The 15,055-nt window shown below is 45.2% G+C and overlaps 1 protein-coding gene and 1 long non-coding RNA gene across 3 annotated transcripts in view; one reads left to right on the top strand and one right to left on the bottom strand.

The window, feature by feature from the left end:
* TMEM132B (transmembrane protein 132B) overlaps nucleotides 1-15,055 on the top strand; it is a 374,994-nt gene that overhangs the window by 58,437 nt on the left and 301,502 nt on the right. The gene's annotated exons all lie outside the window — the stretch shown is intronic.
* Nucleotides 9,884-10,939, bottom strand: LOC310834358. Its single transcript, XR_014559222.1, has 2 exons — nucleotides 10,573-10,939; nucleotides 9,884-10,115 (listed from the first exon to the last, which is right to left on the bottom strand). It is a non-coding gene; the product is annotated as an uncharacterized lncRNA (long non-coding RNA).

The following is a 15,055-nucleotide window of genomic DNA, read 5'->3' as shown; positions in this document are numbered from 1 at the left end:
TTAGGGACTTGCCCTGCATGCAAAGACAGGCTCCAGCGGATGGAGACCAATAGTGGGTCCAGCAGTTAAGAAGGTGGTTTCTACACGTGCTGTAGAGCGAAATGAGGGACAGATGGGGCTCATCAACCTGGGAACGTAGCCCATCTAGAAGGAAAACTCTGGTCCTAAACCTCTGCTGCCTTCAGAGTGGAGTCCCTAAGATGGTTGGATGGTGTGTTGTATGCCTCCTTCTGGCAACTCCTGCAGCCAAGCTGGTGCCAGGCATATTGCTATTTGGACCACACCAGTGAGAGGGGGCGAGTATTGGTGTCTGGGCAGTCCAGGACCTCCAGAGGGGGGAGTTCCATGCAGGATCACACCCAGAAGTGGCCTTCAACCTGAGTTTGTGCTACCAGTGCCTTTCTGGCCCAAGGATGTTGCATTGCCACTCTCTGACTTTGTGGACTTCGTGACAGTTGTCCCAGTACAGCCAGAGTCTCCCCTGCTCTGGCAGAGTATAGAATCATCGAATTGTAGAGTTGGAAAGGAGTCATCTAGTTTACCCCTCTGCAATGCTGAAATCCTACTCACTGCCATCCCTGGGTGGGCTTCAACCTTCTGGCTAGTAGCCAGACACACTGATCCTCTGTGCCACACAGGCTGTGTCCCTTGAACTGAAGAAGCACCAGGAGGAGTCATATTTGTCTTCATCAGCGGGTGATCTGAACCTGAAGGGGAAGGGTGTGTGGGACCAGCCCCAGAGGTCCTGCTTCCAGGTGAACCTGTGGGGCCAGTGCCTGCTCCCTACCTCTGAGTAAAGGATGTGGCATGGCCATTCTCTGACTCCAAGGACTCCACTGTAGAAGACCCTGAAAGGACCACTATAGAGGCCCCTTTAAGTGGAGAAGCATCTTGCAGCATGGGTGGTGCTGGCAATTAGGTTCCTCTTGGTGCAACTGCTGTGAAAGGATTCAGTTTAAGCCTGTTCCTTGCTGGAGCAGAGCTATGTTCCCCAAAGCACAGCCTGAGCACTGCCTTGCATCGCCTTGCCTTGTAACCATCCTGACCCTGACTCTGTTTGAGCCTTTCCACACAGCAGAGTAGAACACCGTTCTGTAAAGGCATAGCTTTCAGCCAAGGCAGAGCTGCTGCTCATTTATAAGGCTCGGTCTAAGTCTGGCTGTTGCTGATGCAGCATCCGAACTCGGATGATGTCAGTGCTAGCATAGCATAGCATAGCATAGCATAGCATAGCATAGCATAGCATAGCATAGCATAGCATAGCATAGCACAGATGACTCTTTGCACCCAACTCCCATTTCCCGGCTGTTGTCCACAACAAGCCCAACCTTCACAAGAGGAGCCAGGCCCATTAGTGTGCAGTGAAGTCACTTACCATTAAACAACAACTCCTACTCTAAGTGAACTGTCAACCTCTGAGGAGTATATAATTTGTGTCTCAGTTGCATGCCTGCTAATCATGGTGATCATATGGGCCATTGGTTCCCTTGGGGGAGCTTTACCTTGAGGTTGTTGTTGTTGTTTTATTTTAAAAAATGCTCATTTCCATTCAATAGAAACAGAGTCTGTTGTGCTTCTATGTCTCTCCCCACCTTCCATCTGTAATTGCTTAATTTATTAATCCCGAGAGAATCATTGGCCTCAGTGGCACTTCTAGTACTGAACAAATGGAAATAAAGACAAAGAGGCCTCAATAATAACCCCAGGAATGCATAAATCTTCCTTCTTTATATGGAGGAAGGAAGCCAAAGGGACTGTTATGTCTTAGAGCCCGGAGAAGAGAAAACGGAGAGGTGAGATGATAGACATCTTCAAATATCTTCACATGGAAGTTGGAACAAGCTTGTTATCTGCTGCTTCAGAGGGCAGGACCCAAAGCAATGGATCCAAATGACAAGAAAGGGGATTCTGACTAGACATTAGCAATAACTTATGTGTGGTAACACTTTTTCATCATGGAAAAAGCTACCACAGAGTGTGGCAGATTCTCCTTCATTGGAAGTTTTTCAATGGAGGTTGGATGGCTATCTGTCCCTGAGCAGACACGGACTCTGGCGGGCCTCCTTTGGGAGGCTGTCCTTCATTGCTGGTGGCATGATTGAGAAGGCCATGTCTCTATATTATGCTCATCTTCCCTACTCATGTGTAAGGCTTCCAGTGTAGAAATGGGAGCCTTAAAGAGTGCTCTTGATTGCTTGTTGGAAAGAGAAAGCAGACTTGGCTCTACCACCATCCGTGGGGAGCTCACTCCCACAGAAAGCGGCTCTAGCCCTCCAGTAGAGCCAACGCCTGCTGGATCAGCTGTGCTAGCAAGTTCCCTGGAGCCTCTGGCACTTTATTATTATTTTTTAAATGATATTTATTAAAATTTTACAAACAAAAAAAATTACAGAATAAAAAAGAACAGGTAAAAATAAAAAAGGTACAAAAATACAAAGGAAAAATACAAAATACATGAAAAATAAAAACATTAAAAAAAACCAAATCAATATGGTGAAAGAAAATGCCCACCCTCCCAAACTGGCAGGTTTGCCCCTCCCGGTGCTTCTGTATGCGGACGACGCAGTCCTACTCTCCTTTTCCTGCGTTGGCTTGAGGAAGCTTTTGAGATCACTTGCTGACTATTGTCAAGCGGAACAACTATCAATAAATTACAGCAAATCTAAAATTATGGTGTTTTCAAAAAAAAGAAGGAAACACAAATGGAGAATAAATGGTCAACCTATTGACCAGGTAGCAACTTTCAAATACCTGGGAATAACTTTTCAGGAAAGGGTCTCGTGGCACCAACAGATGAAAAACGCCATTGCCAACGCAGGAAGGGCCAATAAAGCCCTTACAAGATTTTTTCACGGGAAAGGGGGTAAATACGTTCCGGCAGCCTCCCAGGTTTTTGCTGCAAAAATACTCCCACAACTCACTTATGGATCCCAGGTTTGCAGTGTTAAAAATTTTGCGCCTATGGAGGCATTTCAAACAAAATTCTTTCGGTGTCTATTGGGGATCCCCCCCTGTGTATCTAATATAGCTGTCCGCTTAGAAGTTGGACAACCACCCGTTAACGCGCGGTTGTGGATTCTAAAGATACACTATTGGTTAAAACTAATTTTTTCCCCAGCCGGTTTGGCTCCTTTAACACTCTTAGACACCTTTCATTCTACCTGGAAAGCTTCCCTGTTTGAAAAGATAAGAAGCTTGGGATTTTCCCCGCAGATCTTGATAGCGGCAGGATATGAGAGAGCCAAAAGTCAAGTGCTTCGACGCATTAGGGACATAGAGTTGCAATGTCATATGGGCAAAATGGATAAACATGCCACAATTAGAGACTTTGGGAGAGGGTTTTCACCCGCAAATTATCTGGCTGATTTACAAATACCTAAGTACAGACACTCCTTTACCCTGGCCAGATTCAACGTTCTGCCCTCTGCCCTGCTGCTAGGCAGATATGAGGGCAAACCATATGAGTCACATGTTTGCCCATGTGGCTCATCGGAAGTGGAAACAAGTCTGCATGTATTGCTGCACTGTAGTTACTACGAGGATCTACGCCTGACCTTTATTGCCCCAGTTCTACAAAAGCTTAAAAATGAACCAGAACTCCAACGTATGAGAGCCCTGGTAGAAGATAAGGTTCCTGAAATTACGATCAATGTTGCCAAATTCTGTGTAGCCGCTATTAGGCATAGGAAACAAGAGCTTTCCAATGTCAATATGCAGGCGAAGGCAAATACTTAATTTTATATATACTGTCTAATTTTAAATTGCTGTTTTGGCCTAATCTGTATTGAAATTGTCCTTTGTTTTTTCCGGTGTTATGCTCCGCTGACTAGCTGTACGAGTTAATCTGGTCTGTGACCGTTTAATAAAATTTGATTTGATTTTAAAAAAACAAATCAATCTTTTCATATCTTATATTTTGTTTACTTGTTTCCTGACCTCCTCACACCTCCCTTTTTTGTATTCCAGTTCACATGGCTGATTCAGCAAATCTTTTCCCTCTTTGTTTTTATCTTAATTCTATATCTTAACATATTGTAACTTCATATTTTCATTTGATTATCAATCCATTTTTACATACTCTTTTTAACCTTATTGCTAAAGCCGTTTCATTTCAATCCAACATCATTTTAACATTCATTAATTTTACAATATTTCTGCAAATAGTCTTTAAATTTCTTTCAGTCTTCTTCCACCAACTCTTCTCCCTGGTCTCAGATTCTGCCAGTCATTTCCGCCAGTTCCATATAGTCTATCAGAGCCTCTGGCACTTTAAAGCATTGTGCTGGGCTCTTCACGAAACCTGTGCGATGCTTTGAAGTCCTGACTTTGGGACTTCAGTACCCAGTCATCTGACAGAATGGATAGCTGGGTGGCCTTGCACACCTGCCAAACTATGTCTGAGAAAGATCTGGCTTGCAGGGCCCAAAAGGTTTCCCACCCCTCCAAGAATTAAAAGCATCAGCGGGTAAGTGTGAGGCCTAGGCAGAGAGACCCAAGCAGGAGCTCTTAATTAGCCGCCAGCAGTCTCTTCTTGCTTCCTTTTCCAGAGATTATTTAGCTGTGATTCCTGTATTGCAGGGGGTTTGGGCTAGATGACCCTTTGGATCCCTGCCAACTCTTCAGTTCTTTGATTCAGGGCTGCTGGACAACTGACACCAAGAGAAGCTAAGGCATGCAATGAACTATGTGCAAACCTTTGTTTTAAATTGCATTTTGCATCCCACCGTTCTTCCAAGGAGGTCAGAGCGATGTTCATAGTTCTCCAACCACCCTACTACCTGTTGTCCTCACAGAAACAGCAATCCTGTAGGGTAGGCCAGTGTGAGATAAAGTGACTGGTGCAAGGTCACTCATTGCGCTTTAAGGCTCAGTGGGGGATTTTAACCAGGGGGTGGTATCCGTAATGGTAGATTGACCCTTTGGCCACTACATCATCCTGACTAATTCCATCTGTGGTTAGATGGATGTCTAGGTGGTGCAAGGTCTCATCCACTGTGGAACCTTCTGCATGGAGTTATTTGCTGAAGAAGACTCATCAGCCCATCTTGCATTGCATGTTTTGGAGGAGGATGAAGAGTGAAAACAAAGAATTACAGGCGTTTTGGAGGCATTCAATAGCTGGCAATGAAGCTTTTCTTTGGATGGCTCAGATTATCATCTGAGCTGGAGAAGAACCTTTCCCTAGCAGTTTGGCCACTGCTCCCTGGAGATGTTGGAATCCTACTTCGGTGCCATGGGAGGAATGGTATTTCCCAGGGTCCCTGCCTGTGACACTAACATTATGGATGCCAGGGGAGAGGAAGGCTGAGGTCTCCCAGGTCTTGATTCTCTTGTCAGTTGTCTCCTCTAAGCCAGATATGCAGGAAGGGGGCAGGGGAATAGTGGTGCCATTATTGTGTTAGAGTTTGGGACGGCATGGTGGAAACTTCCTGAGATCCATCACCTTTTTATCAGATAAAGGAGAAGAAACTTTTATAGCAAAGGAATTGCTAATTGCTGAGCTCTTGTGGATTCCTGTAATTTTTTTAAAGCTGTGTTGGCGACGGAACAGTGAGGCATGTGGTGCCACACTGGAAGGGTATTTTTATTGATATCGGATTCACAAATGTCGCCATGGCAATGGGGCACACGAAGGCGGAGGAAAGAAATGAGTTCTTGCCTTATTAAATGACTTCAGTAAGGAGAAAAGAGAGAAAGAAAGAGAACAAGGACACAAAGGATTAATTTAACAGCGCAAGAGCTGCCCGCCAAGCTATTTTCAATATTGTTAAGGATTCGTTAGTTATTTTCCCTTACTTCAAATGCACATTTGCTAATATCTTTATCTCGTTGATGTGAGGCAGGCCAGAACTTTGCAGGCAGGTTTTGTTTTGCTTTTGTTGGCAAAGGCACTTCATATTAAAAAAATTAATGAAAGCATTTAAATCTGGAGTGCTTATGGCAGAGCTGGAAAAGGTGTAGAAGGGGGCAACAAGAATGACTGGGGTGAGTGGAGTGGGTTCAGAGCATGATACAGCTGGACTACAACTTCCATGATCCCTGACCATTGGCCATGCTAGCTGGGGCTCATGGGAGTTGGAGTCCAAACTTTTTGCTTCGTTTTGAGAGAAAAAACTAGAGGAGGGGGGTGCGATGGCATGACACAATTTTATAACACTGTGGATGGAGTGGAGAAGACAAATGCTCATGAATAACCTTTTTTTAAAAAATCATTTTAACATTTATATACAGTGGTGCCCCGCAAGACAAACAGTGCCACAAACGGAAACGCTGTTTACCTTCCCGCTATAAAGCGGTACCTATTTATCTACTTGCACTTAGGGGTGCTTTCGAACTTCTAGGTGGGCAGGAGCTGGGACCGAACGACGGGACCTCACCCCGCTGTGGGGATTCGAACCGCTGACCATACGATCAGCAAGTCCTAGGCGCTGAGGTTTTACCCACAGCGCCACCCGCGTCCCCGAGGTACAACCCAAGGTACCACTGTATTAAAATCAGTTAAGAGCATAGGATGGGGGTCCTATATCTGTATACTGCTTTGACACAAATTGTGAAAAGAGGTATAGAAATCTTCAAATAAATAAAATCAATAAAATGTCTCAATATCCAGTAGCATGGTGGCAAATTCAGAAGTGCAGGGTCCCTTCATGATAGTCACCATCATGCCACCACGTAGCCCCTCACCCCTTCTAAAAGAGGAAAGTTTTCACCGGGTGCCTGAAGATATGTAATGAAGGCGCCAGGTAAGCCTACCTGGGGAAAGTATTCCACAAACAGGGAGCCACTGTAGAAGAGGCCCTGCTCTTGAGCTGCCACCCTCTGGACCTCTCATGGAGGAAGCACACAATAAAACAGCCCCTGCAGCTTTATCACCCTGGTAAAAAGGTAGCATTGGTGGAGTCTTCCCAAATGCACGTTTAGACCAGCAGTGGGCCCTACATTTGAAAAGCTCAGAAGCCCAAAGAATGCAACATTTTTATTAATTTCTCACTCTTTGCTGTGTACGCTTTGTCTTGCTTCAGACTGCTTTTCCCGCTGTTTGAAACTTGCCTCCAAAGTGGACAGTTCATGTGTAATAATTTAGCTTTTACATTTATTATTAACTGGCTCCGTTTAGCCTCTCACTCCTCCCCTTTTCGGTTCATATCTCCGTGTGTGACGCCTTCTCTTTGGGTAGGCTGTGTGAATAACCTTCATTTTCCACATTTAATTGAATAGTTGTCATGGAAATCCCCTCACCTTTCTGCAGGAAAAAAGACACTTAAGAAGAAACGCCAGTCGTGAGCTCTGCCGCTTCTTGATAACAACAGTCAGATTTATGCTTCCTTTGGCTCCATCTGTACCATACGTTTAAAGCAATATCATACTTCTTTAAACAGCCATGGCTCCCCCTGCAAGAACCCCGGGAACTGTAGTTTGCTAAGGGCACTGAGATTTAGAATACCCAAACTCCCCTAGGAGTTCCCAGATTGGCTTAATGATAAATCCCTCTTCCCTATGACAACTGAAAGTTAAAAACTTAAAAATGAACAATTAACAAAATTGAAGAACCCCTTTTGTATACAGTGGCACCTCGGGTTAAGTACTTAATTCGTTCCGGAGGTCTGTTCTTAACCCGAAACTGTTCTTAACCTGAAGCACCACTTTAGCTAATGGGGGGCCCCGCTGCCGCCAGAGCACGATTTCTGTTCTCATCCTGAAGCAAAGTTCTTAAACCGAGGTACTATTTCTGGGTTAGCGGAGTCTGTAACCTGAAGCATCTGTAACCTGAAGTACCACTGTATAGTGGTACCAGTTGATAAAATACCAGCTCAGAACAGGACAATAAAGCAAAGTTGCCTGCACCAATGACAATGAATCATTTAAATAACAATAACAATAACAATAACAATAACAATAACAATAACAATAACAATAACAATAACAATAACAATAACAATAACAATAATAATTTATACCCCACCCTCCCCGGCCAGAGCCGGGTTCAGGGCGGCTAACACCAATAAAATCACAGTAAAAAAACACACACGATAAGGTGAAAAAACCCCAATTTAAAATACAGGTTAAAATGGAATTTAAAATGCAGCCTCATTTTAAAAGTAGCTGATAAATCAAGAACATAAGGCGAGGGAAACATAAGGGTCAGACTGAGTCCAAACCAAAGGCCAGGCGGAACAGCTCTGCCTTGCAGGCCCGGTGGAAAGATGTCAGGTCCTGCAGGGCCCTGGTCTCTTGTGACAGAGCGTTCCACCAAGTCGGGGCCAGTACTGAAAAGGCCTTGGCCCTAGTTGAGACCAATCTAACCACCTTGCGACTTGGGACCTCCAAGGTGTTGTCATTTGTGGACCTTAAGGTCCCCCGCGGGGCATATCAGGAGAGGCAGTCCTGTAGGTACATGGGTCCTAGGCCGCATAGCTGCAATCAGTTGGAGGAAAGTGACATAATTATTAGAACAACCAAGGTAATATCAGGGAAAAACCAATGGATTCAAGTTACAAGAAAGGAGATCCCACCTAAACATCAGGAAGAACTTTCTAACAGTAAGTGCTGTTTGACAGTGGAACAGTCTCCTTTGGGAGGTGGTGGACTCTCCTTCCTTGGAGATTTTTAAGCAGAGGTTGGGTGGCCATCTGTCATGGCTGCTTTAGTTGAGATTCCTGCATTGCAGGGGCTTGGACCAGATGACCTTTGGGGTACCTTCCAACTTTATGCTTCTATATTTATACTGTATCTGTTGGCACTATTGCAGAAAGGATAGATCAGCTATGCAGATTTCCAGTACAAAGAATGGAGATCCATAGAGCAATGGTTTTATGAAGTTTTGTATTATCTTTTTATCTGGCTTGACACTTCTGTGTTCCAATAGATGTGGTGATCTCTTATCAGGCCTTTTCTGCATTATCATACCACTTCAAAGAGTCATGACTTCTAAAGAATTACAGTGGTACCTCTGGTTAAGAACTTAATTCGTTCTGGAGTTCTGTTCTTAACACGAAACTGTTCTTAACCTGAGGTACCACTTTAGCTAATGGGGCCTCCCGCTGCCACAGCACAATTTCTCTTCTCATCCTGAAGCAATGTTCTTAACCCGAGGTACTATTTCTGGGTTAGCGGAGCCTGTAACCTGAAGTGTCTGTAACCTGAGGTACCACTGTATGGGAAACGTAGTTTGCTAAGGGTGCTGAGAGTTGTTGGGTGGCTGCTAGTCTGCCCATTGAGCTACAGTTCCCAGAGTTCCCTGGGAAGAGGGATTGACTCATAGCTGTCAACTGTCCCTTGTTTGGCGGGAAACTCCCATATCCCAGTGCCGTTTCCCGCAGCTGTCCCGGATTGATGATGTCCCTTAAATTTCCCGGGTTTCATGCTCGCCCGGCTTGGGAGGGAAGCAGTGGCTCGGGGTCCTCCACCTCAAGAGAGCGAGAGAGAGCGTGCGCACGAGCTGCCGCGTCTCCGTCTCTCCCTTTTCCCCCTCAGGGGCGCGTCATGAGGAGATGGGTGGCGGCAGGCGGGCAGGCAGCACCTCTCTTGCGAGGCTTCCGCCGCACTGCCAGGGGAAGCCGGAAGCGGCAGCAGCAGCTGAGGAGGTGGGCCTGAGGGAGGACGAAGAGGGGAGGATGGGGAAGGACGAAGAAGGGCGGTGCTTCAGCGGCTGCCGTGGCGCCGCAACCGCCTCATGCCGGGCTTGCTGGCGGCGTGGGCGAGAGTCTCTCTCCTTCCCTCCCTTTCTCTCGGGCGGGGAAGGGCCGATGGAACTCTGCGCCAGGACGACGGCAGCTCCGATGTGCTGCTTAGCATACACTCCAACCAATGCAGCATCTTAATGTAGTGATTTCCCCCTCTGCATCCCTTTCATAACTCTATTTTAATAAATCATTTGTCCATCCATAGTTCAAATTTTTACTACAAGTTTTCTGTCAATCCTACCAATGTATGTAACTCTTTACAATAGCTTTTCAACTAAATTATAAACTTTCCCCATTCTTTATTAAAGAGGTCCTCTTCCTGGCTTCTAATTCTGCCTGTAAGCTTTGCCACCTCAACGTGGTTCATCAGTTTGGTCTGCCACTCTTCTTTGGTGGGAGTTGTAGACCCTTAGGATCATGTAGTCCAACCCCCTGCAAAACACAGTCAGTGGCAGCAAAAGCAGCATGGCTCCATCAGGGGCGGATTTATGTATAAGCTAAGTGAAATCCCTTATTTTGGCTGCTGATCCCTTATTTTGGCTGCTGATCCCTTATTTTCGAGGCTGCTGGTCCCTTATTTTCAAATCTGTAAGTTGACAGCTATGGATTGACTGTTAAGCTACTCTGAGAATTGTAGTTCTGTGAGAGGAACAGGGGATCTCCTAACAAAGCTTGGCACGCATCACAAACTAAACTACCCAGGATTTTTTTTTTTACGAAAGCCAGGACTCTTTAAAGTGGTATAACAGTGCTTTAAATGTATAATGCGGAAGAAACCATAGAGGAGATGACTTCATGGCCCAGTTAAGTGTAATGTTTCTAAGGGAGCGTAAGGAAGGTGTTGGGGGTAATAGTCAGAGAAGCAGCCACTTCTTTTTAAAATAGGAACTTTTGCTAAGTGCTGCAGTTGGATTCCAGCAGTTTGCTTCCAGTTGTTTGCTTTTCTTTTGCTATTGTTAAAAGCCTCAAATTACCCAAGAACCATTTCGAAGGTAATAATGGGGCTCCACAGAAAGCCCATGGAGGGCTAATCCTGCCAGGCCTGCTCTCTCTCACGCAGGTAAAGTGCTGCTGGTGCGTCTCACAGCATTCAGGTAATGAGTCCGATTTAATGCTGCCCGTAAAGCATGGAGACAGCTGCAGAGCAGAAACTGGCAATAATCAACCTAGTGAAGGAGATAGATTTCAAATCCTCTTGGCAGGACACAGAGTCAAATCAGGATTTGATCTGAAGAGGTTCACTTCAGCTTTGTTTGGAGAAGGTTAGCTCTTGTTGTTGTTGTGTTGTTGCTATGGAGATAATGGGAACCTAGCATTGTTTCTGCCTCCCCTCCCTGTACCTGCCAGCTTTTTCAAACCCACATCCACAGATTTAAGGCCAAATAAGTTGTTACATGGGCGTTAAGAGAAGAAAGAAAGGCAGCTGGGAAAGGCTGCCAGTTTGTGTAGAGGAACGAGGATGGTGATGTTTAGAGGCTGTATAACTCTTTCTTCTGCCACTGTTGTAAACAAAACCTGCCCCTTTTCCCTTATGGGGTATCCAAGAGCCCGTATAGAGTCCTTACATAGGTTCCCTATTGGTAGGAGAAAATAACAGAGGACAGCCAGAGAATATCGAGAAGCAAAGCAGCTAGTAAGCCTGATCTTTATTAAAGCTGTTGTAACTGGGTGCTCCCCTCACGCATAGGAGGACGGAAGAGGACCCAGAACAAAGATGTGCCTGCCCTTATATAGACATTTTAAATTCCCTGCCCTGGAGCTCAAGACCACCCCCCACAAACTGTTAGGATATTTCCGTTCCACCTTAAAAGGGAGCAGGCTTTGTGAGTCACAGAGTCTGCGTATTTCCTGTTCACAGGAAGTTTATGTTGTGTCTATGCTTTCGTTTCTCTCTCTATGCCTGAGACATCAATGCAGGCAGTCATGTTTTCTTTGTTCTGACCAACGCTGAATAAAATTGTAAATAATGCTCTCCTGCGTGCATCTTTCGCTGTGCGAATTCTGCTGATGGAGCGTACAACAGCTCTGGAATGTGGCAAGCTATTTCTGGAGCTCATGTCGCTAATTGATTGATACTGCGTTTCTACGGGAGGTCGATGGACGTCCGGAGACAGGGTGGGGGCCTTGTTGGCTGATGTCTCCCTGGCAGTATCCCTACACAAACATCATACCTACATCACAGAAAAGGCGGTCTACAACAGAAATTTGAATGTTGTTCTTTTTCCTGTCTGCCAGGTTATCTGATAATGCCTTATCTGATTCCCTTTCCTGGCAGTCTGCCCATTCCTTTGAGATGGTGATTACCCAATTCCTGAGACAATGGGACGGTTACCTCACTCCCTCCCTCCTTGCAGAGAAAACATTTGGTCAGTTTGGGAGTCAAAATGGTTTCAGGTCGGTCTTCCTGTGCTGATCTATGTACGTGCTTGGTTGGTACATTTACTATATATATATATATATATATGACCTTAAATTTTATTATTACATCACCCAAGTCCTCGTACGGTGCTGAGCCCCGATATGTAAGGCTAACAGTGTGCGGAGTAGGGGGTCGCCAGTCTTTGGGGAGCAGTGGGCACATTTGAGATTTTGAGAAAGTGCCCTGTTCCCCAGGTGGGAAGAGATGCAACATTAGGGATGGGGACAACATGCATCCTCTCCTCCCCTTCCTTACCCTCTCCTCTAGGGATGGGTGAATTTGTCAGTTTCAGTTTGCATAAGAAGAGCCCTGATGGATCAGGCCAGCATCTCGTTCACACAGTGGCCAAGTAGATGCCCACTAGACTCCCCCAATCAGGACTTGAGCGCCACAGCAGCCTTCCTTCCTGCCATTTCCAACAGCTGTTCTTCAGAAGCATAATGCCTCTTGTGCGAAAACCTGCAGCCGAATCACAAATGTATGATTGCCAAAATCACAACCCGGGGACTGTATGATGTCATATCCTCTAAACTTTTGAGGTAGGAGGGGGAACAATAGGAAACTTAATCTTCTTCCTGTCACAGCACACTCTGCTTCTTACACGCAATGGAGTAGGTTGTTTGTAAGCGCTCTTTCAGAGAGCGCACTCCATTTTGAATTGGACTATGGACCTTTGTAACTTTTAAGGATTATTGCCTGCCTGATTTGCATCGCTGCCACTGTTGAATCCTGACATGTCTTTTGATGTGAGTAAACCTTATATTTTTCTTGTTAAACAGTCTAAGAGTGATTTCTTTGCTAAGAGGGAATCATAGAAGGGTGAAAAGTGATCCAAATCTATCTATGCATCCTTGGATATCATAATCGTTATAAAACATTGTCTCTAAAAGATTCTAAAGATAAGCTGCGCATGGATAGTGATTTTTTAACTCTGCTGGAATAGGTATTTGCATTCTTACAAATGTAAGACGAGGACGGCTAATTGATAAATAAAATATCCTTTACTCATCTTAAAACCATCCAACTCCTCTGACAGTGGAGTTAGAAAAATGAATTCAGAGATGGGCTATACGATCATCCAGCATGCACCCCTGAATCGTACTGTATTATTAAAGACATCCTTTGGCTTAAAATGTAAAGCAAGGTTTATGTAAATACAAAGTAGCAAGTTTGATAAGACCAAAATTGTGTAAAGTGCCTGTGAGTGTTGTAGGGTGATACAGGTTTAATTCTTAAGGTTAGGAAGAGCACAACCGATTTGCAATGCACATTGGCCAATTTAATGGATGTGAAATTGCACATCATGTATCCTGCCCTTTGACTGGAATCATTGAATGGACTGACAAATGCAATGGGGTACATTAAAAGCCATATGCTTGTGTGGAGGTGTGGCACCAGGAAGTCAGTTTGGAGTGAGGGCAGGCAGCGCTTCTTGCCCTCACTTGGGGTTGGCATCATGATGCCATTGTGTAACCAAGATGGGTTACACAAGAAAAAGAAAAATGGGTGCCAAACAGAAGTGAAGTGGTATGACCAGCCTAAGATATTGAGGATCTTGAAAGATATTGAGAGCCCCCTTTTGTGTGTGAAAATAGTTGGAAATAGTTTCCAACAAAAGTTCCAACAAAAATAGTTTCCAACAAAAGTTGAAGGCACCTTTAAATCTCTCTCTCTTTTCCTGCTAGTTGAGACTTCCCTCCTTTCAATACACCTAGAGTATAGGGTGAGGTGAGATGTTGCACTAGGTAACTGATTAAGGATCAGGCTTGTCAGTTGATTGCAACTGCTTTGATCGGCTGGCAGGTGTGCTCGAAATGGATCCTAACTGGCCCGTAATCATGTCCTCTTCGCATTGACAATCCCTTCAATTAAACCTGCAAAGGAGCCTATTTGCATGCAGTCTAAGTGCCACAGGGCACATCCTTGCTCTCGCGCAGAGAAATGGCAAAAAAATTCTTGTGTTGGTAACGCATCAGAAAGTCTCAGAGAAGTTTCCCTGAGGGTAACTAAAAGCACTTGGGATGTTGGCAGCTGCTGCAGAATAGCTTGGGGCCATGCTCCAGAGAGCTTTAAATGTAACTGATTACAATTCACCTCCTTTCAGACCAACTTGAGGAAAGCTGGAATAATCTGATGGTAAAAGAGGAGGAGTGCCTAGCGTGCTCTGGTCCATGGGGTCACAAAGTGTTGGACATGACTAAATGACTAAAGAACAACAAAAAAAGGGGGGAAAGGCTGGTTATCATTTGTGGGTGGCGCTGTGGGTTAAACCACTGAGCCTAGGGCTTGCTGATCAGAAGGTCAGCGGTTCAAATCCCCGCGATGGGGTGAGCTCGCGTTGCTTGGTCCCTGCTCCTGTCAACCTAGCAGTTCGAAAGCACGTCAAAGTGCAAGTAGATAAATTGGTACCGCTCTGGTTTCTCCAGAAGCGGCTTAGTCATGCTGGTCACATGTCCCGGAAAAACTGTCTACGGACAAACGCCGGATCCCTCGGCCAGTAAAGAGATGAGCAGCGCGACCCCAGAGTCAGTCATGACTGGACCTAATGGTCAGGGGTCCCTTTACCTTTACCTTTATTGAATGTTATCCCTACTCTCTTGTTTTCACATATCACCAAAATGTAGATTGCAAGCTCCTTGAGACAGGGATCTTCCTTCTTTTTTTAGGTGCTATTTGTATTACAGTGCAAATGCAAATGAAAACACACACACACACAACTCTGTAATGCCCTGTGGTATTTTGTATGGTGTGGTACCTTGAGTAAAGTTCCCCCAGATGAGCTAAGTGATTTTTGCAAGACTATACAGGGACTCCTTTGAGACCCAAGGCATTCCATGGGAGGCTGAGATGAATGAGAAGGGGGAAGAGGATGATGGCATGGGGGAAACAGAGGCTGGAGGGGTGGGTACTTCTGCTTCTCCTCTCAGGATTCCCTTGCTCCAGCTGGAGAAGC

The sequence above is a fragment of the Podarcis gaigeae genome (genome assembly GCF_964106915.1).
Source record: "Podarcis gaigeae genome assembly, chromosome: 16".
NCBI lineage: Eukaryota > Metazoa > Chordata > Lepidosauria > Squamata > Lacertidae > Podarcis > Podarcis gaigeae.
The sequence above is the reverse complement of the archived record's forward strand: the minus strand, read 5'-3'. Positions and strand labels throughout refer to the sequence as shown.